Consider the following 9,893-nt stretch of genomic DNA (forward strand, 5'->3'; position numbering starts at 1 on the left):
TATGACTTCACAGGTTGGAAAAACACGAGTTACTCGTTGCCCTGAACGCACCATAACTTCTTGTCAGCCGATGGAGTTAGCAGCCCCGCCCTCGTCATGGATCTATTGGTCCTCGTCCCTACGTCACCACATTCATGCGCATCCCTTGGCTGCACACACTAGCCTCGCATCACCAGGCTCTTCAGACAAGCGAAGAGCCTGGTGTCCGTTACCTCTGAATTAGTCTGCATTCTGGTTCCTGTCTGTAGCGGATACCGAAATCACCAGATTCACCAAAATAAAAGTGTTCACCAACATAAAACTTATAAAATAAACATTATCTTGCAATACAATAAAAGCGAAATGTTAACTTAATGGCTCGGGGACTTTCTTGTAAATTATATTCCTTAAATTAAAGAGTTTTACCGCATTTTATTAGCTTGGTGCTTTTATTTTGAAGGAAAGGTCTGTCTCTCTCGCCCTGGATCCGTTTCCTTCCCAAAACAGCGGGTCAACGGCCCCAGACTAGCACACACAGCCCTTTATGCCGTTCTCTCTCCTCATTGGATAAAAATTGTGGGATACAAGAAAAGTTTTCTCCTCGGCTCAGAGCAGAGCAGAGGGACTGAGAGACCCGTGTTTCGGTCCAAACACTCTATGTAAATGATTGCTGTCAGAAGATATAACTATTTAAGACTTATATTAACACAAAAATATTGCTTACTTCTGCTTTAACTCTGGATTCTCAGTCCTACAACAGTGGCTTATGTGTCACCATGGTTGCTGAACCCTGAACCTACGCCAGAGCAGCTTAACATCAAAGGATCAGATCGCATGAGTGGAACAGAGAGTGGACACAAGGCTCATGTGTCCACTCTCTGTTTAGAAGCGCAGCTACATGGAGAGTGTACCACACTAAATGAATCTTTTAGCCTTATTATAGGCTCATTTGACTTCATCGATGATTCTCATTGATGTTGATTTTAATCCTCCTTCGTCACCGCAGCTCAGAATTACACGAGGAGACTCTGGGATGAGTACTGGAAATAAAAACTAAACCTTTGATGTCTTTAATTAGAACATTGTTTGGCACACTGTTCAATATTTCAATGATGATGATTATAAATGTTAAATGTTTCAGTCACACTGACTCATCAGACATTAACTACTTCTCTCTTCTCTGCAGCAGAAACAATTCAATCAGACATAAAGTTCAGCTCATCACTTTTGGGCACGTTTGTAATCAAATTACCCGCGGGTTTGACTATTTCTTCTTACATCATGATAAGTAGTTAATTTATGGTTGTCTATAATTCACATAAATAGACTTGTAGCTGGAGAGGAAAATTCTGAGCTAGGTTAACAAGATGGCCAATACCCAGATAACTAAAAATGATCCTGGGTATGTTGAACTTAAGCACACCATTGAACAGGCCTCTGATGTCCTGCAGCATGAAGACACTGATTGCATCCATTAATACTTGTAGTTTCATTAATGTTCATGCAAGGGAACAATAATTTCATTATTTAAAGGTGCAGTGTGTAATAATTGACAAGTACTGTATTTTATTGCATTTTATCCTTGCTGTAAAGCACTTTGTGATTTTATCTATGAAAAGTGCTATATAAATTAAAATTACTTACTTACTTACTTACTTAAGGTTTATTGGCTAAATCTGAATTACCCATGAATATATTAATCGCTATAAAATACAATTTGTTTGGTTTTCGTATAATTTTGTAAGCAAGGGTCTTGCTTTAGAGAGTGTTGCCATCTTGCGCCGCCATGTTTGTACGGCAGCCCGAATGGAAAATCCATTCAGCCTGAGATCACGTTTCGTGAGTTTTGCGTTCATGAATAAAACCAACCAAGAAGAAAGAGGAAGGAAAGAAGAAGGAAGAAGAAGTATAGAAGAAGAAGGAAAACAGCAGACATATCGTGAAATGGTTTAGATCTTCACCTCATCACTCCATGCTCCTGAAATACTCCCAGTTGTCCCAGTTGTGGTAAACAGGTTTTTTTGTCCTCGGAGGCCACCGTCACATTACCGATGGGAGGGGTGAGTGCAAGGGAGCTTTTTATACACTGGACTTTTAATTTGTCCATCTCAGTAACATTGCACATGTAACTTTAAATGTAAAGTTAAGAGATTTTAATTAAATAATTCAGGCGACACATTATTTTGTATTTCTGCATTGGTCTAATACATGAATTATGTGTGGACTATACAGGCAGGAAGCTACTGATAGTTCCCTGGCTTCCACACAGGTTAATATCCCTGTCACGTCCTCCATATACTGTATGTTCCCTCTTTACTGTTTTATTTTGAAAATCCCTTGTGTCTTCTTCCTATCTTTTCTGCAATCAGCACCTGCTCCACCTTAATGTGTTGCACTGGTGTCTCATTGTCTTCCCCTCCTCTGCATACCAACCATACCCCCCAGCTCCACTCAGCAGGGGCAAGCTTGTCTTGTCTTCCTCCCTGCGTGGTTGCCCTCCATGTCCTGGTTCTTGTGAGTTCTTGGTTTGATTCTGCATCCCTTTGTTTCAGGTTAACTTTGAACTAAGGCAGGAATTGTCACAAATATTGGTAGCCATGACAGCAGATTTTATTGATGAGGCTGACAGAGTTAAAATGCATGACTGTGATGACTGTGTATGTGTGAGCCCAGAACCGAACCCCAACGCTGCAGCTGCAGGACAGACACTTGTCACTTGGACACAATTGTCAATTTAATATCAGCTTTTGAGTGCAGGATGAGTTGTCAAACGTTTTATTTCTTTACTTTTTTTTCTTTTTACATATTCGACGTATAACAACAGATTAATGAACAACACAAGGGTGAATCTGGGCGAGTGCATTTTTCATTGACTGGGGCCTTGAAAGGAAAAAGTTGCACATAATGTTACATTCACTAAACAAATCAGTCATCCTAAAAGCCTTTTCTCTTATGCTGTGACCAAGTGCATATTTGCACATTAGATTCACCTCCCGAATGTTTTAATGTGAGTGTCACCAAATGTTACGTTTTGGGCCCAGGCCCTTCATGTGCGGACTCTATTTTTTCTATTTTTGATTCATTCTTCTTTGTGATCCAGCGCCTAGTTTTAATTTCTGAGGATGTGCGTGCTTTGCGATTCTCTCATATTTGCACATTTCTCTTCTTCATTTTAACCTTTCAAGTAATGTGAGAGTGCTACAAAAAAATCAGAGACAGGGTTTTCAACAACTGACATTAGGTGAATTACCTTGAGCTGGTGAAATCCTCCAATAATAGTTGTCAATTCAAAGTGATGCTGGATAGAAAATAAGGGTTTCAGCTGCAACATCCTGCATTTGATGAATGTGAACACTCACTGTTCTTCTGTAAGTGATACAGAAAATAATTATCTGAATATTATTCTACTTTAATTTACTTAGTGTTATGTGTGGGGTGCAGTGGGTAAGTGGACAATGAATACATTAATAAATCTAAACCAAATGTAATTTTTCGATATTGTTTCATGCAGCAATAAGTATATGCCGCATATGAAAAAATTAAAAAAAGAAGAAAAGAATAATGTGGCATTTAATTGGCCAATGTCTTGTTGAGGGAGAGAAAAAGGAAAGTCATGGGCATTTGGTGATAATGCAGGTTTTCATACTTCTTCTCACCTAATCCCCAAAGTGTGAAAATGTTTTCTGAAGGACGTCACTGATGGAATGGCCTTGTCTCTGGGAGTCCATTTTAAACAGTTTGCTTCTCAGACGGTTCTCTTTCCCTACTTGAAAGGCTTTCAGGCACTAGTCGATTTGTGAAGTCTTTTGTTCCTGCCACCTTAGTACAAGTTCTGCAGCTTGTTTCCCCCCTGGCCTATGGTCATCATTTTCCCAAACTAGCCATTTTCCATCCGTTCCTGGAGCCATTTCCTGTCTCCACACTCACCTGCTTTTTTGTTTGGCATCAATCATCTCTGCTTCTCCACCCACCCAAACCCACTCTAAGCACAGCTCCCTTATTATCCAATCCAGTGCTAATACCAGCCATTTTTTCCCCACTCAGTGTCGGAATCAACTGCTTTTGTTCCTCCCTACAGTATAATCCTGTTCACGGTGCACAGTGTTTCCCTGTGAATCAGCTACCTGTGTGAATCACCCTGTTGTCTCTGCCTGCCTTTATTCCTGCCTGTCTGAACTTTTTAAACTGTCGGATCCCCCTGTGCACTGGCAGAAGTGAAGCAGGAAAAAGGCTGCTGTGCGTTTGGCACACAGTGAAGCCTGCTCAAAGTCGTGGCTGAGGGATGGCTAAGCTAACCTTTGATTCCCAGCAGGCCTCCATAACCTTCCAACCTTCAGCCTGCCTCAGAGGCCTTGTTCACACCTGGCATCCTAAATGGACAGCTCTGAGATCAGATCTCACTTCCCTACTAGACATGTCATTTATTTTATGTTATGAAAGACCAAACGTGTTGTTGTCATTAGCCAGTCTTTCTATAACAGATGGGTCTGTTGTCAACGTGTTTGCTTGTGTGAGAGAGAGTGGGGGCGAGTCGGTGTGTGGTGGTCAATGTTGATGTTGTGGTGTATTAAATACACTGAGAGGTGTCAGTTGAGTAGGTGGTCTTTCAGCATTCTTTGTTAGTGAGAAGTCCGCTGAAAACAATTTACAGATATGTTAGACAGTTACATAACCTGCACGTCAGCAGTGTATGCTGCTTTGAGGTACCTTTTTATATTACCTTCTCAGTTAAATTTCTCAAAAATGTTCTTCTGAAAGAGAAGTTAGTTAGTTAGTTAAGTACATAACATACTACACATTATTATATAGATTGATTAACCACTGTTAGATTACTTCATTATTTCAAATACAATGTATGTGAATGCAAACTTGCACGCACTCGCGCACACAAACACACACACAAAAAAGTAACAGTTGCACTAATTTCAACAGAAAATTACAAATTATACTTGATCCACCAACTCTAAAGAGACAGTCAATGGAAATGAATAGATAGGTGAAGTAGTAAAAAAAATAAAATGAGAGTAAGAGGTGCTCCTTAATGTTATGTATCACCTATTAACACCAAGGCAGTATGTTGTGTATCAGGCAGGCTGCTGTAGTTCATTAGCATTCTATGTGGATGTTTTAACCTCGGGTGAACGAAATGTTTCGTTTAATCAAGATTTTATTTCTGTAAGTCTATCACCATATAGACTATGGTTTTGCTCGTCTGAGCTCCATCTTGCTCTGTACTCCCTCTCTGCCCTCACCACCCGCACCTGCTGTCTGCTGGTTCCATATGAAGCTGTTGCCCTCGTGTCACCCTCCCAGTCCAGACACCGGCCAGCTGGACACACTACCATTGGTATGCATTGCCAGTGTCCTCCATGAGAAACATGGGCTGAGTCATTCTGTGCCCTTTGAACACATTTATCCTGGGCTGACAGACCACCAGACCTCGGGAAAATGTACAGGGGATGGGTTGAAGGGGAGTAGGAGGCGCAGGCAGTGGGAGGTAAAGGGAAAAGAATGATGGGGAGATAATGTAATGACTGGGGATGAGAAATTAGCCTGTGGTTTTGAACATCAATGTAGAAAAAAAGGATGAGATAGTTGAGGGGGTGAGGGGGGAACAACTCCTGGGATGAGTCACCGGAAACAGTCTATTTTTAACACTTAGTACTTAAGCACAACTGTACAGGTAGTTTAAAAAAAGGGGAAAAAAATAATTGTTGAAAATTGAATCAATTTGAAAAAAGAAAGAATGTCATTACAAAGAGATTACAAAAGAGCGATTTGCAACAGTTCAAGTAATGTGTTGCTGCCAGGGAAACATGAGGAGTGGACCCAAAAAAGGGCACTCACTGCATGAACATGGACATTACAGTTGTAATCTAACATTATTACAAAGATGTGTGCAAATGAGGTTGAATTGCCATTTAGCAGCATCTGTCCATTGAGTCAGAAACACATCAAGGGATTGATCCATTATAGAATATCATTATGCAGCTACATTTGGCAGAAAAAGCCTCTGAGGGAGCTTTTGAAGAAGCTAAGCAACGACAAACAATCTATTGAGAAAGTTCATCCAGTGCATAAAGACATTCATAAATGTTGAAACTTAGCTAAATCAACAATAGCAAAACACTTAGTTGTTTGGATGATGGCTATTTTGTACAACTGTATGGAAATAGCTGGTGGTTGTCAGCTGGTGGCCACGCGGCTGGTGGTGTAGAATCAATGTAGCAGCTGGTACCCAACACCTTGTACAGCATCCTTATAAGAGGACTCAATGTGTGTAATGTGTAATGTGCTGTAGGCCTACAGCAAAGAAGACAGTAAAGGTGTTTGAGGGCAGAGGTGGGTCAGACTTTCATGCAGGAGAACAGAGCTGTAGCATCCCATCAGACCTGTAGTCAGCATTCAGGGGACATATTATGGAAATATCACTTTTTGAAGGCTCTTTAACACATATTGGGTGTTTGTCTTGCCTCCTGGCCCCCAAAATATGAGAATTGACAAAAAAAATCTGTACTGTGCAGGCTCACTAGATTGAAATACACGTGGTTTTACGAGCTGTTCCCTCAGTTGTCTTCCAGTGATGTAACTGATTCGAATTTTGCATAATACCACCCCTACCTGGCACTGAAACTAGCCATTTCGAACAAGGCTGTTTCAAGGGTATGAAAAGAGAGCTGTGATGTTTGATCCTTGGGGTATTTTGACCGAAGCATGTCACAGACATGTCTTTAAGATGCCTGGGAACTATTTTAATTTGTGGAAAGGGGGCGTAATCTGTCTCCTTTGAATATGTTGTTCTGTTTTTGTTTTGTTTGTATTCTCTGTGAGGCACTTTGTGCTGCTGCAATGTATGAAAAGTGCCATATAAATAAAGCTGATTTGATTTGATTTGATTTGAGGAGAAACAAGGCACATGTGTGGAAATCAACACAGGTGGGAGTGGGACGCATTAGTTCCTCGCATCAGACAAGACAGAAGAAGAACTAAAACAGGGAATGATACAAACCATGACCCTAATTCTTAAAGCACAACTTAGCTGCCAAACACAGACATAGTAGAAAATTATAATTCTGAAAACGCTGTCATTGGATGTAAAAAGAATGCAATACTGACTCCTTCTCTGGTGATAGCGTTGAACAAGTAGGGCAACTTCAGTGTTCTGCTTCAAATAACCCAATTCTCCATGTGTACAGTAAATTGGACAGGAGTGAGACAGACGAGTAAGATTTATTTTGAAATATATATTGTAAACCAGGCCTGCTGTGGCCTGACACAAATAAATATCACGTCTCATAAGCAGACACTAGGCAAACAGGCACATATATATTAAACAGTATATGAACTAAAATATTACAGTTAACACATTTTTATTAATATGTTCTTCTTTATTTGCTGTTCGTCTTTGATTAAAAAAATGCTATATTGACTGGACAAGCTTTGTTATAGTGTTTTCTTTGCAATATATGAAAGCATGGGAGTGGGCAAGAGAAAAGAGAGGGGAGGACAAAGCAACACCATGGATTCATCACTAAATCAATAAGACAAGGCTTTTAAAGGGGGACTGATTCAAACACTATATTTTGAAAGAGCAGGCCCTTCAGCATTTCAGGGCAGATTAGTTGGACCTCTACTTGAAATACTGAACAGAGCTGAGTAACACTTGCCACTGCACAAGATGATCTCAGTTACTGTGTTCAGCCAACGAGGATCAAGAGGGCGACACACTGAAGCAAATCTCAAAAACAGGAGGGAAAAAACTCACCTGCTCTATGAAGATTCACTTTGACCAGAGTACTGGCACCAGGGTTTCCTCCTTCTGCAGCTGCCTAACTGATTTAATATTACAGTGAATTAAAAAGACTTGCACTTTAATAATGTATCAAAAATCGATTGGAGTTATTGAGAGAATGAGTTTTACAGACAAACCCACAATTAGTGCTTCATAAAATTATATATTCCCCATGAGATGGAATGATGATCATGATGATTATGATTACCTATTTAAATTGACCATTAATGAAATGGAAAATGAATTAATTTAGCTGGTAGCTTGAACAAGCATCAATTAATTATTTCAGGGCACTTAACAGAGCTCTGACCACTAACCCATTCAATACTGATGGGATTCATTTTTAACTGAACATTGCACTACTTGACTGCAACACAACAGCAACATAATTGCAGTTATGCAGTCAGATGTTGAGCAATCATACTAGGTAGAAAGACAGATTTATTTTTTTAGAGTTGCTTTCCTTACATTTTTTTTAATTTAGTGATGAGAGAAGTTACGGATTAGAAGTCAGTCCCCTGAGTTGAGGCCTGAACCTATAATGATATGCACTCTACCAAGAGGGCCACCTATGGGTCCAGCTATGAGGTTTATTTCTGTATGTAAAATGCTACTGCATAGTGTGCTTATTGTGTTGCCAAACCTCTGGATGCATTAACCTTTGTGACCACTGAGCAAAGTTCCTGTATTTCCCACTGGGTCCTTTCTAATGGAGTTACAGTATAGAGAGTGGGGTCAGGGGGGGGGGGGTGGGTCTTGTGGGAGCTAAACAGTGACTTATGCAATTAGTGTTTAGTGGTAAACTGAAATGTAATGCAGGAATAAAAGGCAGTGGAAACTATTAAATTAAAAAAAAATTCTAACATGCTTATTTAAAATTAATTTGATTACTTCTACTAGTTTAATGGAGGCCCTTTGAGTGGTGTATTGATTTGTTTTTCTTTTGGAATGGAGTGTGTGTAAATGGATTAAATGTGCAGGAGGTTACACATGACATCTAGTATCGTGCATTCAGAGTCTTACATGGTGTATCATTAATATACACTTAAGCAGTAATGTTGTTTCCCCTATGCACAAAATGAAGACCTCTGTGAGGCTGTTGGTTCGTTTTGAAGAGGCATCGTGCTGAAGCAAATGCCGGTTTACAGATTTCCTGCTGTCCAAAGATCAAAAACAGAAACGCACTTTGCAATAATGCACATTCTCAAACAGCAGTGATGGGGTACTTTTATCTGAGCCACAGTGCAAATGACATTTCACGGATATCTCAGTGGAGGGACAGCCTTTGACTACAAAGGTTAGTGTTTCATTATTTATTTATTTATTTATTTCAACAAATGCATCTCTGTTGATTTTACTTCTTCAAGTGCAACTTTCTTTGCCTCTCAGTACCAATGAAAAGTTTTTGTCATGTCAGATCTTTTGAAAATTGTCCGACTATCTTAGAACAAAGAAAAAGTGTGACAAGCAGTTTTCTCAGGAACACACAACTCACTCGGGGGGGGGGGGGGGGGGGTTGGCAGTGAAATTTGTGAGCACTCACCTGGAGCTGCGCTGGCAACCAGCTGACATAGTGCTCATGCCTTTGTAAAGAGTAATGTGCATGCTCACATGTGGCACATGCACACACACCACCACAATGGAGAGACTCCAATCGCATAGTTGATTTCACATTTTCATAATACATTACACTGGGAGGGGGAGGGGAAATAGATATACAGAGCTATTTCCCTTCTTGACCCACATCTGACACACACACACACACACACACACACACACACACACACACACACACACACACACACACACACACACACACACACACACACACACACACCCCACTCACGTTGTCTTGAATTATTCATGACATCTGGAAGGTGACACGTAGAAAGAAAAAAAAATCTGTGAATGAAATAAAAATACTCAGTCCATCAGCTGCTTCTATGCATGAGTCATCCATCAATGTGGGTGCAATTGCGGGAACTCTCTCTCGTATCTGTCTCTCTATGCAACTCACACACACAATCACAGACAGAGATTGTGCATTCTCTCTCTCTCTCTCTCTCTCTCTCTCTCTCGCTCTCTCTCTCTCTCTCTCTCTCTCTCTCTCTCTCTCTCTCGG

The sequence above is a fragment of the Trachurus trachurus genome (genome assembly GCF_905171665.1).
Source record: "Trachurus trachurus genome assembly, chromosome: 19".
NCBI classification, from domain to species: Eukaryota; Metazoa; Chordata; class Actinopteri; order Carangiformes; family Carangidae; genus Trachurus; species Trachurus trachurus.